The sequence below is a fragment of the Simochromis diagramma genome, unplaced genomic scaffold (assembly GCF_900408965.1).
Source record: "Simochromis diagramma unplaced genomic scaffold, fSimDia1.1 OVJJ01000330.1, whole genome shotgun sequence".
In the NCBI taxonomy this organism is placed as follows: Eukaryota; Metazoa; Chordata; class Actinopteri; order Cichliformes; family Cichlidae; genus Simochromis; species Simochromis diagramma.
Window position 1 is genome coordinate 524,099 of NW_024386930.1, and position 21,608 is coordinate 545,706.

Consider the following 21,608-nt stretch of genomic DNA (forward strand, 5'->3'; position numbering starts at 1 on the left):
CCTGCAGGTGTCCAAACACCAGCTAATGGAGCCAGCACGCTCTTTAGGCAGAGAGATATATGGACTCCATTTTGTCAATGTAAGATTTTTCTCTGCTGGGCAGCATACGTGTCAAAGTCCCAGATTTATCATGGAGATAGCTTTGGCAACTCTCGTTCTGGCACAGACTCGGAAAGACACCGTGTTAAATAAAATAATGTGCAAAAATAGGACACTCAAATGCTTCCGGCGAGTTCTTCTCCCACACTAGCTGTCCAGCAATCAACACATGTCAAACATAATAGGCATCAGTTGTACTGTGTTTATAAATGCCATGTGACTACATATCTCAGCCAAAGAAGAAAACAAGAGCAGCACTGCCACGTTACCTTTGATTCCACAGGAAATACACAACCTAAACCGCTGATGGTATTAAAGTGGGATTTGAACATTTGTTTATGGCGATTTCATCATGTCAGAAAAGCCCAGATAGAAATATTTAGCTGTAAATTTCTTTTTTTTTTGGTACTTTTTCCAATGACAGAGGAGTTGAAAGAGGTTTAAAGTCTTATAAACAAAAGGAAAAATGTTGCTTCAGGGAGTCTAAAAGATATGCAAGAACTTTGTAGAATAATACCTTTTTTTTTAGTTCATCTTTTTAGGAATGCGCACTAGGCTTCTATAATTTTTTGCCACAGGTTGATCCTCCATCTATTAAATTCCATGAAGGCATTGAAAACTATCATTTTGATCTCGATTAATATTTCCTACTCTCATATTTGCAGAGCAGCAGAAACAGGGAATGCAATAAGAGAGTTGTGTATATGACGGTTTTTCATGTCAACCCATCAGAATGGATGATGACTTCACACCAAGCCGGGTAGGGTGATGACGGGATAGACCCTAATGTAGACAGCCATAAACACAGCAAGCCATCTCTAATCCTGAGAGGCTCCTTTGTGTACCTCACACTGCACAAACTGTTTTGATGAATCTCCCGACCCCTGACCCTCCGATGACGGATGACGCTCTGAGGGGAAATGTAACCAGAAGGCAGCAGATCACCCCGGCCATCCTGTTTGGGAAATGAAATGCACTGTTGCTTCATCATCCAGAGTTTTTACTCTACATGCTGTGGAGAGAGGCATGAATGCAGTATAGATTTAGTTTCGCTTGCATTAACGTGAATTACAATTGTTGTAATTTACAGGATAACTCACTGTTTTCCATTCTGTTTACATTTATATAAACTGTATCTTGAATATTTTACTCAAATTATTTACTTGATGTAACCGAACGGGCTGAAAAATGCACTTCAGAATAAAAACTGATCCGGTTCGGTATTGAAGTGGTTTAACATCTGGGGCCCAGACACAATCACTTGTCATGAAGTCTAAACTACATTTCTACCACATCATACAAAGGCTCCCACAGGATTAAACTGTGCATCAGTCATAGCTTTTTAAACTCAGTATTATCGATGACATGTTGACAATAGCTAATAACAGCTTAATAAATGTCATTACATTGAAAGAGTATATGTTGAAATAGGTAAATTGTGTAATTTGTCGTGTTTGTGATTTGTCTTTCCAAATCAAATTATTATTAGTTTTAAATTACGAAATAATGCTTTGATGATTATTTGCAAGAGTAATATTTACGCGTTTTAGATGCAGTTTAAACAGAATGAACTGTACTGTTTTCGCGGACGTGAAAATCAACACAAGGGCACTCTTAACACACACACAGCGCACAGATCCACAAACACACACACACAGGTCATGTCTCCTTGCACAGAGCCTGTTTGTAAGAGCAACGCATTTGTGAACCTGACAGTGGAAAATCTGAGCTGCTCCTTCAGCCTCCGTTTGGTCTTGGCATTTTGATTTGTTTGACAGGGAAGAAAATTATAACAGCAGGGGGAAAGAAATATGAAAATATGACTGGTAATACTTTCAAAACACAGATATTTTCCCTGCTGTCTTCACAGAATCCATAGTGGGAGTCTGCATGTGTCTGTGTGCTTGGACCGTTTGGGCTTGTACTCTGCTCTTGTGTTTGTATGCTTGTTTACATATACTGTGCACGTGCGCACACATGTGTGCACTTCAGGATGCAACGCTACAACAATGAATCATCTTTACTGATGACATGGTACGCTAATCGTTTGTCTATATATTGCAGGTTTGTTTCCATATCTCAAGGGTTTCTTGCGGTCTCCTCAACATTTCTCTGACTCGATTCCATGATCTTCATTTCATTCATGTATTTATTTATCCAGTTTGCTTTATTGCTTTGATTCTCTGAGCCCGGGGTTATTTTGTTTTAATGAACGCGTTATACTTCTCCTTTGTTAGACTCAGTAACTGAACTTTTCAGAGTAAACTTTTCTCATTGGAGCTGATGGTTCAGTTGAGGAGAGCAAACAGACTGTTCTTTGATTATTCATAAATATGGCATATTCACCAAGAAAATGACCCAGGGAGTAAACTCTGAGAAAATTACACCGCAAAGAGAAAAAAAGTCGACTTTGTCAGCGTAACATCTTTGCATCCTGATTTCAGACCATGTTCCTCCACTGTTTATATTGCTAAACATTATTACTTTTCACTTTGGGAAAACACCTCATGCTGCCAAAACAACACTTTATGCTACTGTTGACCTCTTGACCCTTCAGCCTTATCCTAACCACAGCCACGTTCCCACTCTCTAATAAACTCAGCAGCCACTTAAATACAGCCATGCCTGAAAAACTGCATAATAATATTTTCTATTGATTATTAATGTAACTCTACAATTTAGTGTGCCACAGTTGAAGCTGTTGATAAGACAGAAAGCTGAATATTGTTTTAGGGTAAAATGAGAAGAGCTACGGTTTAGCTGTGTTTGTGTTTAAATCCAGACTAATCACTCATCAGCTCCTGTGTATGTGCTACAGCTACTGTGCACATAACAACTCACCTCCCCAGAGAATGCAAGATACCGCCATCATCAAAAATCTGTCTAATTGGCTTCCAGCATTAATACAATGGCCACTGTCACCAACCAGTAGCAGACTAAATGTAATTTTGCTATTTGCTGAGGTAAAACTGCTGCCCTGTTTCAAAGTAAATCTTTTTTTGATACAAAACTGTTCAGTATATATATTTTTTTTCAAGTCGACCTGTTGTTTTTGCCCTTACGGTGTATTTCACACACTTACTGAGTGGACCTAATCCTTATTGGATGAGGCATGCAGCATAGCTAATATATCAGACAAGCTTGTGGTGCAGCAAGTCGCACAGATTAAATGACTTCAGTGTTTGGGTTGCGAGGGCTGAGTGTTGGTCATCGGTTCATGCCAGAAATGAACCTAAATCATTCAGAGGCAAAAAACAGACACAGAAAACACTGATGCTATTGTGCGGTGTGTGCAAACCTAGTAAAGCTGTTAGTGAAGTGGAGAAAGGCAGTAAGGAAAGAAGAGGAAGACAGATGAAGCAACTGAAATAGCAGAGACTAAAAAGTGAAGAAGGAAAAAAAGTGATAATTAAATGAAAACAAAGGAGGTGTGAACTTAATCCAAGAAAGACAAAGAAGGACATAAATGATAGAAGAAGAACAGGATAAAAAGAGAAACAGGAGGAAAGTGAGGGAGTTTTAGGAGAATCAATGCAGCGTCTCTCCACTGGGACCGAGCTAACAGCACAGCAGACCGTGGATCTCAGGTGTCCAGTCGATGGCTGATGCATTAGGCTGCTGATACCCGCCGCTTTGGGTTCAAACACACATTTTCTTAATACAACATGAGCCCATTTCCCCCCCTCATTAATCATGTAACCTGATTAGGGCTAGAGGTCTGGCCCGTACTGAACCCTTCTCCACTCGCCGCCTTTCATTTTGTCAGGCACACACATGTGAGAATATACATGTGTGTTTATGCAGAGATATTAACCCATGGTTTCCCACATGTTTAAAGGAGGACGTGTCAGTGCAATCAAACTAAAGCTTATGCATATGTCTTTATACACTCACACAGTTCTATACATAAGGTTTAGTAAACTGGGACTGTTGCCTTTGTTGCTGTATTTACCAAAATTGTCCTTTCAAATAGACATTTATTTAGCAATGATCCATCTGTATCAAAAATCAGTATTAAAAGTATAATCATTTCTTCTTAAAACAGCTGGAGAATATCATTTTTAGTAAAGTTTTATCAAACTTGAGCAAACTATTGGTTACATCAGTGAGGAGCAATTTTCAGAAAAGTTAATTATACTTTTCGTAATTCTTTTGTACTATTTTATAAACTAGGTCAAAGTACCATCACATAGATACACTAAACATTGAACTGGGGTGAGACAGCACTGGGAGGCTATAGGAGAGTGGGGAAAAATGTTCCATACCTTTATAAAAACTTAAAAAAAAAATGTAGACCTAAGAGTGTTATGATTATGACTAATTTAAACCGCGCATCAGGGTGAAGAGTGTGAAAGATAGGCTGACAGATAGAGTTAAACCTAATACCACTGAACTGAATGCCTCTCTGGTATTCATCAACATATGACCGGTCTAATCATTGATTGGCTCAGGTTCATTGCCATGCAGTAGAAGTGAACTGTGACAGATAACCCAACGCACTTTAATTCTAGAGAAGGGTCACATAATGGTGTTCTGTCATTTGGCCCGCATATCCTAAAACCAAAGCTAATTTTTCCCTTTTTTTCATTTTCTTATAAAGATCCGTAAGACATGTATTTAGCGACAGTAAATATTCGCACGATTCTTATTCTTTCGCCTTGCTCACCTAATGTTTGTTGTGTCTTGTTCTTACCAAGTCAGATGCTCGCAAATACAGAGACTGTTTGGGGAAAAGCTACCAGACCTTCATTTTAATTTGATTCAAGTATGCACACAAGCAACAGTCACTGGACTGTTCATGTAGATTCTTTTTTTCCCCACCTTGACTATTTCAGATGAAAAGACATGTCAGATGTTCCATAACTGCTTTTGATTGCTGTACAGTTTGTCCACTTAAACTTTCTTTGACTTCAGCTTGTTTATAGACACATCAAATTAACACACACACACACTTACACATATATTTACCACTGTATATCTGGCAGCGCTCAGTGTAGAGTTCATTTTCTTCTGCCTACTTACACTTCTTCTGCCAGAAGCTCCTGTTTGTATAAATTCTGATTAAACTGTGTATTTAAATATTTAAAGACAAAAACATTTTGATTTCATTTTTGTTCATTTATCCCACCCCAAAGTATTATCAAAGTATAGTGTTTTATTATGTGTGTGTACTTTCAAAAGCCCTTTACTCAGTTACCATTAACATTTAAAGATTTGTTTTACAACTCGTGATTTTACATACATTATACATATGATTTGCATATATATCAGAAGCATCAGAAGCTAAACAGTTTGGATAAGTGGATTAAGATTGCCTGTTCACCGCACCTAAACGAATGGCATTGCAAATCATGTGTGCACATGTAGGTCTGTATAACCTCCTAGATTAATGACTTACGTCGCTAAGTTTAAGGTAAATAGACCGATACTTATCTAGTTCCTTTCAGCTTTGCTTAAGGACTCAAAGCACTTTCTTATTATAATCCTCATTCACCTATTCACACACACATTCATTTTTTTCTGCGTCTAAGCACTTTTAACTCACTTGTGAGCCACAGCCACATTATGGAGGCACTGAATGTATTAGTTGTCTCCAACACTGTTACTGTGTTTATGGACTGTGTAAAGTTAATGTATTAACATCCACTCAGTTTATAGACAAAAAAGACTTTATCTATGAAACTTAAAATAGTTTATTAAATTGGATAATATTTCATGTTCAAAATTACATTTTACAGCTGGAATATGAAAACCTGAGAATTATGTTTTTTTTTTAAAGGTACAAATAATTTGAGAGTAGAAAGAAGGTATAACTGTAATATAATTGTTGCAAATATGTTTACCAACAAATAGGTACAATTACATTTATTCTAACACTCTCAAAAATCAAACAAGTATATTTTTTAGCATTTAATAATAAACATCACTTTTATGTAAGTACATGTGACTAAATTAACTTTCACGACAGTCGTTTTTGGATTTCTGGCTGTTACCAGATTCTCTATTGAAGGTACAAATTTTGTGTTTGATGGTACTGTGATTAGTTTCTCACTTTAGATTAAAAATATATATATATCTTAATAATAATAACAATAATCAGAAGCTGGGATTTAAATTGCAACTTCTCTTTAGTGTCTGATTCCATTCAGAAAAACACTTTCAGGAAAGGGCTGTTTGAGTCCTGGAAGGACTTTCTTGAGTTTGAGTTTCTTAAGGAAAGTAAGGATAACATCAAGTTTGTTCTAAGAGAGGAAACACCATAGACTCATTTGATGTTTTTACTTTGCTACCAGGGTGACATAGCTGCATCGATGACTACAGGAGTATCCATCTAACTAAAACACTCCAAATCAGAGATCACAAGATCTAGATCATAAGGTATTGTAATCTACCCACAAGTACTCAAAATTTGTCTAATAGGACCAATGAGATCGTGCAGTAAGCAAATATTTTTAGTTTTAATACAAGAAAATGCTAACAATTTTTAGTAACCCTTACAATCCACTGTACACTTAAAGACTGTGAATTAATTATACTTCTAGAGCTAAATGTCTGTTTTTCTATTCCTGCATTCAGAAGTGCTTGAAAATGCCAATAAAATATAAATCTTTCTGATAATACTTCCCTGGTTAAAACCCTGATAAATGATCAGTGTCCGCTGCTTTTTTATCTTAATTATAATCACACCAGCATCATCTTGGTGAAGTAGCAGCGATCTACCAGTCTTAGTGTGAGTGCACAGGAAGCTTCATCAGTAACAGAAAAATAAAAGCATAACATGCTTTTATTTTTATGCTTTTTAACATGTCTCTCTGCAGGTGTATGTTTGTGTGCTGACAGAGCTGGAGGGTAATAGAAGACCAGGTCAGTCTGGGTTTACATCCCTGACACACTGCCACAGATACCCCCACTGCGTCTGTCACTCAGCTTATGCACGCATAAACCTAGACAGTAACATACAAACACACATGTGTACATGAAAACGTGAAGAATTTTAAGTGTGCAATGAGTATAGTCGGTAAAAACAAAATATTTATCAGAAAATTGTTTTGGAGTATAAATTACTTTAAAAAACTTTAAATGAATTCAACCTTTTCTAACTTAACAGCTTTACTGAGTTTGCTGATTTTTATTAATAACTTGTGGTCTCTTTGAGAAGTAGATACACTTTGAAATCCCATGAAATTCATATCCATAGATATATGATCTGTGTAAAATAAACATTGTAGACAATATTTATTTTAGCAGACGTATTATCACGTAAATTACCTGACTTATTTGTTATTGTGAAGTATGTCTTTTTCTTAGCCAAAAAATTTATTTCACCAAAAATTGCTCACACAACCTGTTTTATTACAAGAAATTACAGTCCACATTTTAATTCAAAAGAAGATTAAATTTTAAAAAAAAGTTTATTAACATGTTATTCTCAGATATATTCATGAAATCTTTTCAACAATGTTACAACTTTAAAACTAAAAAAGTAACCTAGAATACCACAGTTTTGTTACTTAAGATTACCAACCTACAATTCTACAGTGCTATTCTGAAGTTCTCTCTCTCCAAGCATTCCTGGAGAAACTCTATCAACATAACCACTCCTCATGTCAAGTAGATCTTCCATTTTACTCTATAAGAGATCAATCAAACATTTAGCATTTTTGGCATTTTATCATATTCTCTTTAAGACGGATAAACAGAAGATGGATGGATGGATGGATGGATGGGATAAGTTTAGATCTTCAAAGATCACATCCCAATTCTCAAAGATTACATATGAACGATACACAGACAAGGCCACATTACACAGTATTTTTGGACAGTCTCTAAGTTATAGCTTTGGGACTGTTTTAGTGAGACTGACCAATGATTATTGCTAAGCATTATATTTTGCATGCAATGCAAGAGGTTCAATTCTCATCTCTCAAACAAATATATGCAGGTAGCATTCCTAAAATTTACTGTCTTAGTGAAATAAAAAGTAATGCTCTGTCTTAAATTGCTCTTTTTCTGTATCTGCATGTTTCCACTGTGACAGGGGATTTCTTTAAATCACCCCGTAGTTCTTCAGCTAAGACACCTGAGTTAGAAAACACAAACACTGCAGTTGTCTTTACTCGCGAGGGCAGTCATGAACTGTGACCTTCGTAAACGCTTTCCTGATGAGTTTGAGTGGCAACAGGCTAAGCAGGTTATTCTAGTTATTCTACTGCTCAGAAACACATTTAAGGTACTCCTGGGGGATCATGAAATGTTCCCAGGCCAGAACCAGAACCTGCTGGAGAGATACAATCTCTCCAGCAGGTTCTGGATCTACTTTCAGGTAAAGGGAAGCAACCAGGATGCATCCAAACCAGATGCACAACCCACATCAACTGTTTCCTTTAAACACGGAAGGCTGAGCCCAGCCACCCTAGAGAAGAAACTCAGGCACTTGTGTGAATTCTTTGGTTATTGCCCATATCTCATGAACATATGTGAGGGTAGGAAAATAGGTGAACCAGTAAAATGAAAGTTTGTTGCTGACACCATATAAATTTGCCAGTCAATACAACATTCACTCCATATAGAGAATTATATTGTGGTTGTTTGCCGATGAGTGTGCAGTTTCACGCTTAGGTCCACCCCTCGCTCATCACATCCATTTTCAAAATACCAAAATGGCGCTGGGCTGGTTATGGAGCTTCACAAAAATGTCTCGGTGGCTAAGTCCATCTTTTATACTGTCTATAGTTACAAACGTTGGTGGGGTCTCATATATCATATGTTGACATAAAGTAACTTCCTCATGAAACAAGAACAGCTTTCATTGCTATGCTGATGACACACAACTAAATCCACCAGCAGTCTGATATGCTTAGAGCTATGTAACAGACACCAAATGTTGATTGCCTTGAAACTCATAAAGCTCACAGATGCATCACTAGATTTGTCAGAATTTAATCCTGAATTTGATAACCTGGTTCCTCCATTAAGTCTAATGGAGTAAAGACAGGGCAGAAAATTTAGAGAGAGTTATCATTCAGCTAACACAATGCCAGAGATTCAAGACACCCATCTGAACAAATGCATTGGATGCACTTATGGTAAACTCTTTATTATGTTCTACTTGTATGTGAAAACATACATGGAGCACTCTAGTGCAGAAAAGGATACATTTGGCTCCTTCCTTACTTTCCTACATTCCTAAATGGTTGTCACACCAGATGGATTTGCATGTTTTATTTGTCCTTCTGGACACAACCCTCCTATTAACTGACCTTAGGACTGGCACTAGTAGTACACCAGCATGAGGGAAAATCAGGTGATAAAGAAAGCAAAAAGCCATCAGCCATCAACCGTCCTGACCACATTTTGTCATGTGAGTTCAGGTTGCTGCTACCTTGCACCACAGTGTAGAACCAATAGACACTGAAAACCTTTCAGACAGGGGTTATTTAGATTATTTTTCTATGATTACTGGTTTTAAAACACTTGATCTTGAATTTGATCTTGTTATTCTATTTATTTAATAATAATTATTTAATTTTTGATTTTTTTTACCTCATTGTTTATTGATCTGTGCCTAGACATACAACAGTGTTTGTGATTAGTGTTTGAAGACTTTGAAGTTGTGCGAGTTTGTGGGGGGAACTGGCTTTGTGGCTTCTCCTGAACCAGGGATCTTTCATTGGAAGGTAAATGTGTTAATCAGGGCAGATACGCTAAAGATACTGAGTCTATAGTTTAAAAAAACAACAACAATTGACCACAGTACAATGTAAGATGACAAAAAAAGTGTTTCCTTGTTGCTGAAACTGGTTATTTCCTCACCAAAAAGAAATGCATATATATATAGATGTATATCATTAGTCCATCAGTAATGAAAGCACCACTACACACTGCATGCATACTGCGCTAACCCAGAGCCTTCATCTAATGAGGTCCCATGGTCTCCAGATCAATAAAGTGTTAAGAGGCCCTTTGAAAATAACACTGTAGTGTTAAGTTGGTCTGTCAAGCATACAATCCACAAGCTGGGCAGCAGCACTTCAACTTAAGAGCTGCCATCTTGTTAACATGGATTTACTCATCACTAGTTTCAAATGGACTAAGGGCATTGCCCAACCTTCTACTCACATAGCATAGTAAATAGTAATGTACACACGCAAATGGAAATAATTATGCACGAATCTTAATTACTGTCACGAACCTTTAGTTGTATAAATAACTATTTGGCAGAAACTACAGATCACTGAAAGTGAATAATGGTCCTTGTGATTTAAACCACATACCGACACAGAGGTGGCCCATAACAATGGTGTAATTTTACATACTATGGTATCTCTGGCCTAAAATAATACTTGCTTTGGACACAAATGTTTAAGACAGAACGGTTGACAGTACATTAAAATGTGTAATATAAATTTAAGAAAACAATAACGCGCTGAAAAATGCAGAATGGAAATCACCCTCTTTTATTGACTGAACCGGACCTCCTTTCCCACCTTCACCATAGCCAACTCCATCTTTCCAAAGAGTCACTGTTAGCCTCACTCTGTCTCCCACCCACAGCCTAGCAACACACATACACACACAACGTAAGTTTGAGGGCGAGCTAGCGAATTCCTGAGGGCTATCCGGTTTCGGGTTGCCTTGGCAACCAAGCACGGAGGCAGATCCATTAATCATTGAGAGCAGTTCACTCCAGAGTGGAGGTCAGACTGATTGCTGTGGATTGGGTATCATCCCAAAACACACATACACGCATACACACACACACACTTACACACATACACATGGACCTTGATTTAAATTAGAAAAGATTGGTCTTCCAACTTTACCTATTTTCTGCCATAAAGTATGCAATCCCAAAACCAAACACATGAAAAAGACACACCTATATACAGTATTAGAATGCAAACACAAACCTAATATACAGCTAAAACTGTCAGGGAAGCAATTCCATACTGTATCCTTGAATTCTTTCTTCCTTGGCCCTGTTTCCTAAAAGACTCGACATACAAACTCACATGTACACGCACAAAACAATCACTCCCTCCAGTGTTGTCTAGGCATCAAGACGGTGGCGTCCATCGTGGTGTCATGTGACGTGGTTACATGGAGCCGAGTGGATTAAGAGATTGGAGCGCCGCATTTATTTTTCAGGGACTCGGCTGAAACATTAGACCTGCACAGGTGTCTAGGAAAACTGAGAGAGCAAAGACAGAGAGTGAGAAAGAGAGAGAGAGAGCGAAGCATAGAGAGGAGTGGAAAGACACAAAAAAGAGCAGAGGAGAAAAAGCAACATAAAGACACTTTTTACCACTAAATATCATATTTATGTGTCCACATCTTCTATTCTGTTTTCATAAACCTATGTTTTCTAGTAGTATCTTGTAGTAAACAGTTTTTTTTATACATTATTATAAATCCACTGTATTGGGGATGCAACAAACAACGGGAGGGATACCACGCATCAGTACTTCAGTATATTGCAAAAGCTCAGCTGTTTTTCTCATTAGCATTAGCATAGTAGTTGAAACACTGGACAAAGGTATTGGTCCACCTACACATCACAATTACAGGAGCTGGTCAGCGATAGAAATCCATGCCATGAAGCTGCTAGCAGGGAAGTTTTGTGCTGATGTTAATGCCAGAGGAGGTTTGGAGTTCTGCAGTTATTGAGTCTGCAAAATGTTGGCAACTTTAACGCACTATGCGCTTCAGCACTCGGTGACCCCGCTCTGTAACTTTACATGATCTGCTCCTCGTGGCTGTGGTTCCCAAATACTTTAACTTTGCAATAATATCACTTACAACCAATCATGGTATATGTAGGAGACAAGAAATTTGAATGGTTGCATTCCATTGCTACCATACTTGAATTCAGTGAGCTTTGTCCAACAACCTATTCTTTCACTTTTATATACTTGTCCACATATGTCCTGTGAACACTTTAGTATGTAGGTAATGTCACAAAAATGTGGAAAATGCAAAATATATGTTTAAATAGTTTGCCTTTCCTTGCACTGTTGTTTTAACTCACTTTCTTGTAAAACAGAGATGCAAATGCCAAAGTAAAGAAATAAGAAGGTAGACAGAGAAATGCATTTTCCCCGTTTGTTCAGTCTAGGTTTCATTTATTCTCTTCACCAATTGAATGCATCTGCTACCAATCAATTTTACTGAGTAACCTCTATTAAAGGCCAACTATCACTATATAGCAAATACTACAGGCACAGATGGTCAGTGGTGTGCCCATGATCACACAATACATAGACCTCATGCTATTTTATTCACTCACTCACACACACTATCTCCAATGCAGTTTGTCCAATGAGATTTATGGTGTCCTGGGAAACGTGATGTAGACGGCTACAAATCAGCATGACTATGAAATAGAGAGCCACATGAACACATACACACACACACACATATTCAAGTGCACACACCAAATCTAAGCACATTTGTGTCACACACAGAAACGCAGGCACAGCCGTGACTCATGTGAGCACGCATACACTTTCAAACATACACATAGACACACACACACACACACACACATAGGCACGAGCACATGAACACATGAAATATAGGTACAGCCACTGCACCACTGAACCGACTCCCAAAGGTGCCCACTAAATTTACTGGCTCCTCTAGCCACTTCAAAAGCTCTCCATAACTTAGAGGCCAGACGATTTTATTGTTTCATGGAAGAAAGGACGGTGAAAAAAAAGAAGCAAAGGAGAGCGAAGGAGTGAAAGATAGATGTACTGGGAAAAAATTAAATCCTCCTTTGTTTCAGACAATTAAAATTCCTCTGGTTCTAAGTCATGTGGACCCACAAATACAGAGCGTACATGTTGCCACACCCTTACACATTTACGCCAAAGCAAAAAATTTGTTAATTCCATCCTTAATGTCTTTAACTCCTCATCAGTAATGCACATATGCACACATGGAATGGCTGTAGCTCAGGCGGTAGTGCAGGTCACCTACTAATCAGACAGTTGGTGGTTCGTTCCCTGTCTGCTCCAGTGCATGCCAAATATCCTTGAACAAGATGCTAACCCCAAGTTGCTCTCTGATGGACGAATGTGTGTGAATGTTAGTTAGAAAGAGCTTAGAACGAAAGTAAATGAGACAAGTTGACTATGAGAACCAGTCCATTTAGCAATAGAAGACTGAGCATTTTTACATTTTAATTCTCCCCTTTTCCATCTGTACCTGTCTCCATCTTTTTTTCTGCACGTGAACCTCCCTGTGAGTTATGATCAGTGAAGCCAGTTAGACCTAATGATGTAGACACTCCAGGTTATGGGGCAAAGAGCTGGTAGCAGAACTTGTTAATGGCCATTTTAGTAGTAACACTTGCCTTGCGGCACTGCACTAATGATAAGCAAAGGTGATGAGTGGTTGAGTGATCCTGCCATAGGCCTCATTTAAGAATTCAAATCAGTTAATAACGTAGTCGCTATAAAGTGATGATTTAAGTTTGTTTTTTTTAATAGTTGAAGTTACAGTAACAATTAGGGTTTATAGCAGTATGGAAAAACATCTTACTGAAATGATGACAGGGCTTGTGCATGGAAATTGCATGGTTTTGTGTCTGGTTTTGATTTGTGCTCAAATGTCAGCTCTACTGCTAAAAAGTCACAGCATGTGTCATTTGCACTTCATCTTCTTTACGTAGTTCTTGTTCCATAACATTTATCAGTAATCAAACACTTTTGCTCTTCAGCCATTCATGTCAACTGTAAACCCTCGATGCACACACTCACAGTATTGGGTAAGATGAGACTTTGTATTTAGCAAACTGAGCTTCCTGGCAGGTGGTCCACCAAATGTTATCTTTTTAACCTGTGTCCTCGTACATGCACATGCAACACACAAGAGCCTATTTGCTAAATGAGCACAGGTGATCACGAAAGGATAAGGAGGCCTCTGACAGAAGGACAAGGATTTACTCACTAAATCAGCCCAAACAGAACAAAGACACGAAACAGGGAGATCATATTGAAGTTGCACTGAAATATACTAGAGCTCTTCGTGCATGCTCTTCCAATACTTGCTAATTACATTGCTTCTAAGCAACTTTATATGCATGTGTTTATCTTTCCGTGTGTGCAACCCATGTCGAATAATAGACTAGTACCATCTGCTGCTTGATGGCTCAGGCAAAATTCTCAGCATGCAGTTGGTGGTCCCAGCTTTAGCCACCCCACAGATTATCTATCAGTGTTTGCATCTCCATGTATATATATGTGTATCTCTGTGTGTGTTTAGCTGCTTCATGTATGCATGTGTTCTTGTGTGCACACTGCAGCCCACCAAGTCAGAAAACCCAGATGGAATGAGGGATCAAATTCTTGATTAAAAATGGCAGAGGGAGTTCTGAATTTTTCTGTGTGTGTCTGTGTGCCGTGTGCATATGCTGTGTGACACATATACCCTCTCCCACATGTTTTGTACCTGCTCACACACTGAGTTAGGTAAAGTTGATAAATTCCAGATATCCTTGCCGCCCTCTCACAAACTCAGCTTTGCGTCGATGGAAATAGAAATGCGGACTTATTCTATGCAATTAACCTTTAATTAAGCAGGAAAGGCAGCAAAGAGCCACAGAGGAACAATACACTGTCTGTTCATTTATTGGAGTGTTACGGCCCCAGAGTCTCACCCAATACTCAATAGAGCATGTTCAAATTAGGAAATAATTCCTGCTTATGAGCTTTATGGAGGTTTGCCAACAAAAAGGATCAGCATTCGTCATGAAAGCTGTTAAATACAGTAAACATGACTTTGCTTAAAATATCTTTTTCATATGGCTTGATGAAACACATAATAAATAAAACAGTTAGCCTTCTAAAAATAATATTTTTGTCCTTCTGGTATAGCTAATGGTGATATTATATCCAATAACTGACCAGCTGCCACATCAAAGACAAATTTAAAAAAAGAGAGATACAGAAGAAATCCTAAATTGAAATTGATGTAAAATTCCACAGCAGCAAAGGTGGAAAGTAGTACAGCTTTCAGAGTATGTAATGTAATGATGAACTTGCCTGTGTAAACGCTCTGCCCATGTGTGATCTATTTTTGAGACAGAGCCTTACAAATCAAATTAAGTATGCCAGAGACACCTCATACTTTCCTTTTTTTGGATTTCTTCAAAATCAACTGGTCTCTGATCTGAAGGCTGATCTGAAGCATTGAAACTGGATTTTTTACAGCAGGTAGCAAGGAGAGATGATTTGCTCTTTTCCTGTCAGATATATCTTTGCCCTGTACTGCCCCGCAGATCACTGCACACACTCCTTTGACTATTTATGGCAGCAGTTAACTCTCAGTGCTCTGGTAAAGAGCTTCAGCTGCAGGTGAAGTCAAAGATATAGCAGAGAACCATATCCCGGGCCTGACACGATACTACAACGCATAAACTCACGCAGATGAAAAATTGCAGCGAGCAAACTCACCAGGGTTAAAGATTAAAATGTGTGTTTTTGTGTGTGTTTTAGAGCTAGTAGTGTGATACCAGATTGATTCCAGACTGGTGTTTCTGTGGTTTTTGGAAAGGTAATACCCTCTGCCCTCTTTTTGCTGTAGCGCTGCTGTTGCACAGCCTCTATCCATTCAGCTGATGGATGTCGCCCAAGAGACTCGCAAACGAAGTGCAACCTGCAACATCAGGAGAGAAGATGCCACAAAAGAAGAGGGAAGAAGGTAAAAGAGGACAAAGGAAGAACAGAAACGAGATCTCAAGTCAACAAAACATAGTGTTATTAAGACGGTACAATCATCCACTTCTGTAGCGCTCTATTCTACTTTATTCTATTCTGTTCTTTTTGTGAGACACAGCTTAGTGTCCATTTTCTCTTCCTCATTCCAACAGAAGGATTGATCCCTCAGGCCATAGACCGTTTCAAAATGGGCTTTATTATAGCACACTGTTTCTTTTGATTACAGGAAGGTCTCACTTTACCCCACCACTCCATAGCTGTGTGTATTGTATTACCCACTGTTCTGCCCGTGCATGTGTGTCAATATACATGTGTATGCAGATATGTTAGTGCTTTTTATTTGGGCTCCAGATTAAGGCCTCTTATTGCCTGGGTTCTGCTGCATGAGTCATTTATTTCAACGTAATATTTAGAGCAGTTTTTGCCTCGCATGGTTAAAAAACATTGATGTGAAGCTTGCTCTTGTATTGATTTATTTCCAATTATTTCCAAGTAATCACACCTTTGCTCTGTTTTGACTCTCTGACCACGTGCTGGATTTGTGCTGGGCTTAAAAAAGCATTTCAGGCTGATTAATGATATATACAGTATTTAAAAATATCCTTTATTTTTAAATACATGACCACGCTGGTTTATCTAAAAAAGCAGTAAGCAAAGCACGTAAAGTAAAGTAAGAGGTCCAAAAGTGGTCATAAAAGACGCTGAACATCTTTCATATCCATTTCCAAATGGATATCACAACCACATTTGGAAAGAATAACTAAGAAGTTTCGAATAGAGTTGCATAGTGTTTAATAAATTGAATCTGACTGGCCAATAAAATCCTGCCGTCTGCTCAGAAGGGGTCATTAAAAGGTCAAGGGCCTAGCCCCTGATCCAGACAGACAGCCTCGATTCCGTGTTTTCCGCAAAACACAAATGGGTGAAATTCATACTTCAGCAATGTCAACTTCCCTCTGCAGCGCTGTCACTTACAGCACAGGCCTTGGAGAGCACAGAGAGCAAGTGAGAGAGAGAGAAGATATATCCTGTATCATTTCCTGTTCTGCCAAGCGATGTCTTTCTGACCTTGTTCATGATATGCCTCCACGCTTCTCAGTATACTCCTTCCTGGCGCTTTTATATGTGAATCTGTCTCTCTGTCTGTCTGTCTGTCTGTCTTTCTTGCTGATCCGCTTTTTATCTGTCTGCCTGCGTCTTGCTCTTGACTCTACCTGTTTCTCCCTCTACCTTCCTGTCTCTCTTCGTCTACACACGGTTTGCAGCTGGCAATATAAGGTGCACACTGCAGGACGAGGAGGGTATATTTGCTTCTTTTCATTCCAGGCATCACGCCAGATGCCGCCTCTCCCTCTACACCCATTTTTGACCACATGGTCAAGAGGGAGTGTTTTCTGTTGCTTTTGGACTGCACTTTCAAAAAGCCTTTCCCTCGCCCTGTCTGTCTTCCCTACACGTCTGACGAAAACTCAGACTCCTTTTTTCCAACCAGAAGTGCTAGTTCTGGCATCGTGAGCAGCTCTCTGCAACCCCAACCCCAACGTGCTTGCACACACACACACGCGTGCGTACGCTAACCACACCTCAAGCCCTTCACTAAAACACCAAATATCTAATTTTTCGAGCAGGAGCATGGAGGAGAGAGATGGAAAAAAAGAGATACAGCATATTTATGAAAACAAACTGGACTGATGCTTTGACAAGTGCAGTTTAGATTGTGGGTATATACCAACAGGAAAGGTGAGAAGCAGGTAAATGTAAACGTTCATTACATTACCATCGACTGCTGGGCCTCTGATGTACGATCCCAGCTTTCTTAAAAGCTCTCCTCTGACCAAAGTCTAGCTTCTTCTAATTCCACCCAGAGCTCTGGGAATTTATTAAATTACCTAAAATGATCACATAAGAAAAAGAGCTTTAGAATTTGCTGAGGTGCACAGGATAAGCTTTCAGACCTATCTACAGAATCTCTTTAATTCCCCAAAAGTGTGTGTGTTTTAAAATGTCAAAGTGCCTCAGTGCAGCTTCTTTTTTGCTGAGTCCATTAAAATTTCCCACATCCTTCTTTTGCAGAACACAAAAATTGTTCGATATTGATGGAGTTAGCCAGTGTACACAGAGGTAATCACTCTGGGAATACTTTATTCATTTTTATGTCTTTCAAATTCCTTCTTTTTGTAACACTTATAGGCAGATTTATTATAGTCATTACAGAATTATTATATGTGTATTTCTTTGACTTTGCTACAATATAACAACATTTATTAAATGACAATAAACCGGTGCAATAATTTGTAAACAATTTCAAGCCTTTACACAATTAAATGTAGTATAAAGACAATATAAAAAAGTTTTAAAATGTTAATGTTGAATTTGACATCTGCATGTTTTGCACTGATTTCTTCCATTGTTTCTTTAAATAACACTGCAAAAGCTGTTAAAATGTTTGTGATTTTCTAAAAATTGCAAACAGCCTGATGCAACATTTCAGTCGCCCAACGGTTTATCATCTCCTCCTTTGTCATCTGTTTTCATAATGCACAAATCATTTTCAATGGGGTACAATTCTGGACCAGTTTAGGCAGGCCAGTTTAGCATTTGGACCTTTTCCTACTGGGCCATGCTGCTGTAATATATTTAGAATGAGCATTGTCTTGTTAAAATAAACCAGATCTTCTCTCAGTGATATATTGCTCCAGAACCTGTTTATATTCCTCAGCATTAATGGCGCCTTCGTAGATGTGCAGGTTACCTATGCCATGAGCATTAATGCACCCTCATACCATCACAGATTCTGGCTTTTTAAATTGTGTGCTAATAACAAGCCAGATGGTTCTTCTCTCCACGTTAGTCTGGAGGATGAGGTGTCTAGAAAAGAATTTTGATTCATAAGACCACAGGACAGTTTCCACTCTGCCTCAGTCCATGCAAAATAAGTTTGGGCCCAGAGAAGGCAGCAATGTTTCTGGATCTTGTTTGTACCAGTTTAGTTTTGTCTTTGTATGATAGAGTTTTGGCTTACATTTGTGGATGCAGAAATAAACTGTATTCACTGACAGTGGTTTTTAAAACAGGTCCTGAGCCTATGCAGTAATTTCCACTGTAGTCTGTTTCAAATACAATGGTGCCTGAGGGCCATGCAGCCATTCTGTATTAGTTTTCAGCTTGTATAGAGTCTTCTCTGGGATAACAATACTTTAATGATAATATTTACTGATAATGATAAAATCACAAAAATCTGAATGTTGACTTTGTGAATTCTTACAGTCTCCCAAAAAGTGGTAATGCTTCCACATCTTTGGTTTTAAGAGACTCCACTTCTCTAATATTTTCTGTCGTTGTCCGGCACAACTATTTGAAAGATTGTTCATTAAATTAATGATTATATCCTTGCCTTTTAAAGAAAAACATTTCTCAGTTTCAGCATTTAGTATTTTGTATTTCTACTGTTTAAAATTAAAATATAGGGCTTAAATAATTTTATAGCTTTTTCCCATTTATTTTTCCAAACAACTTTGTAAATAATTATCGATATATATATTTAAGAATTGAGACAAATCCTTTGAATAATTGATTTTGTGTTTACTTGTTGCTTTAATGAAATCTGACTTTGATAATTTACCTTAATGAGTATCTTTCACCATTATAAGACCTGTTATAAGCATGGAGACATCAGCCAGACAGCTGCAGATGCACGCTCAAACTCACACACATGCACACACACACAGAGGACTGTGTTAATGAGAGTGTACTCTCCTTCTGTTTCACTCTTTCTCACCCCATCAGGGAATATAAAGTTTAACAAGCGTTTTGCTATCAGTGACCCTGAGGAGGAAATGCACTCACCACCGAGAAATACTACTAATTACCCCAAACTCCGTGGGTGTCTCTGCTGCTGTGAGTTTTGCATGTGTGTGCAAGAAGAAAGCTTCAAGAAAGTTTCAAACAGGGTTTGTGTAGTAGGAGGTGGTGTTTTAGTTGTGTGTCTGTGTGTCTGTGTGTGGTGGTGGTGGTGGTGGTGGTGGGGGGGGTTAGGTAGTAGTTAGGTTTTAGATGGGTAGGTGGAGGCTAATTTATGTCAGCACTATAGCGAGCTCCAAGATTTATTGATGGTAAGGCAATACAGGGAGATCTGCTTCTTCAAAAATGCTCTGCAGCTCCCTCCTGCTCTACACACATAACTTAATGCCCTCCACCTTCCACCTCCCACCTCCTATTATACAACATGTCTGTCTTTCACACCGAAGCCGACTGTAATTGTAGAGGCCGTACTGTTGCTGTGCTGACGCAAAGGACATATGGTCCTGAAAGAAACCATTAGAAGTATTGGTGGGTGGTGCTTGAATTCTGTCTCAGTCTTACACTCACTCACGCACACACAGAGATGCACACGATTCCAGTGTGCATGACCCATTCCATGTTTTCCCCATCCATATAAAATGACAGAATTCTTTAAATTTGTGGTGAGATTAGAGCAAAAAAAAGTTGTCCTTTGGAGGTAAAGGAAATTTACCAGCTGAGACTGGACAATAATTTGCAAATGGGAGAGGTGGGAGTATTAACACAAGGAAGGAAATGCCCTGTAAATTTTTGGGAGTGATGTCTGTTTCTCAGTATCAAAACTCCATGGGTGTATTTTTTGTACTTCTCTATAACATTTATACTGTTATTTATGTGCAGACTTTAGTAGGGTAGATATGTGTTGGTATGCCATTTACAATCGTCTGTTTCATGACTTTTAGTAAGATGTTTGAGTTTCTGAATTCTTTAAGACTTTAACATTTTGTCGTTCGTTATCACTTCCAGCCTGAATGGAAACACTTTGAAATGACCTTAATTCCTAAATTGGTAAATTCATAATTAAACTGTATTTAATAGTTGTTACTGTTAACAAATAATGAAGTGATAATAATTTTATCAACTGGTTATTAGAATGTTACAAAGTTGTCACTTGTGTTTACATCTGTAAAAAGAAGTTTGGGGTGAATCACATGTAGATTGTTGTTTATTTTTTTATTTCCCTCATTTTTGTTTACTTTTACTCGAGGTTCCGTGAGGTTTTGAGACCACGTTTGGTTAGGCATAGGAAAAGATTGTGATTTGGATAAAAATACTGTCAGCTGGAAATAACACTAGTCTGGCTATTGCCATGTCGCAGAACCAACGCTAAATTACAGGCAGTACTGGCAGTATTTGAAGCTCTAGGTACTAGAACTGGCTCGCTGATCAGTAATGAAATATTTGCTATTAAATGGTAATAACATGTGGTGATCATTAAAAACGCATAACTGAGAATATAAAATGTTGATACTAGTAAAGTGTATTTGTTATAGCTGTGGTAATAAAACATTATAATTCATAAATTATTATTGTATTACACAAACTGATGATATAGATAAACATGCATTATAAACGAATGATATAAATAAAAATCATTCAAAAAGAAGCAAAATAAAAATTTATTAAAGTACAATTAACTATTATTTGGACTTTATAAGCAGAGGTTGTGATCAAGTGTTACCTCAAAAGGTATTCCTGTCAGCTATAATAGCTTGGACACATGTGTCCATGGGTATCTCTTCTGTTGATGTCAAGCAGAAGGAACTTCAAAGTCATGTTCTAGTATGTTCAGTATTTTTATATGCAGGCCTGGGTTCTCTCCCAGTCGAGGTCGTTTCAAAAGAGCTGAAGGCTTATAAAAGCCATGTTAGGGTTATTATGTACATCCTATCTGCCTCAGCCTTCACTGACCCACGCACACACACACAAACTGTGTGTACGTGTTTT

The 21,608-nt window shown here is 38.2% G+C and overlaps 1 long non-coding RNA gene across 1 annotated transcript in view; it reads right to left on the reverse strand.

Annotated features, from left to right (window-relative positions):
- Positions 1-21,608, reverse strand: part of LOC120736805 — a 38,047-nt gene that overhangs the window by 4,464 nt on the left and 11,975 nt on the right. The window contains exons 3-4 of the long non-coding RNA XR_005696610.1: positions 17,599-17,710; positions 15,617-15,759 (exon numbers count right to left, since the gene is read on the reverse strand). This is a non-coding gene — a long non-coding RNA (uncharacterized LOC120736805). The remainder of the gene's footprint in view (positions 1-15,616; positions 15,760-17,598; positions 17,711-21,608) is intronic.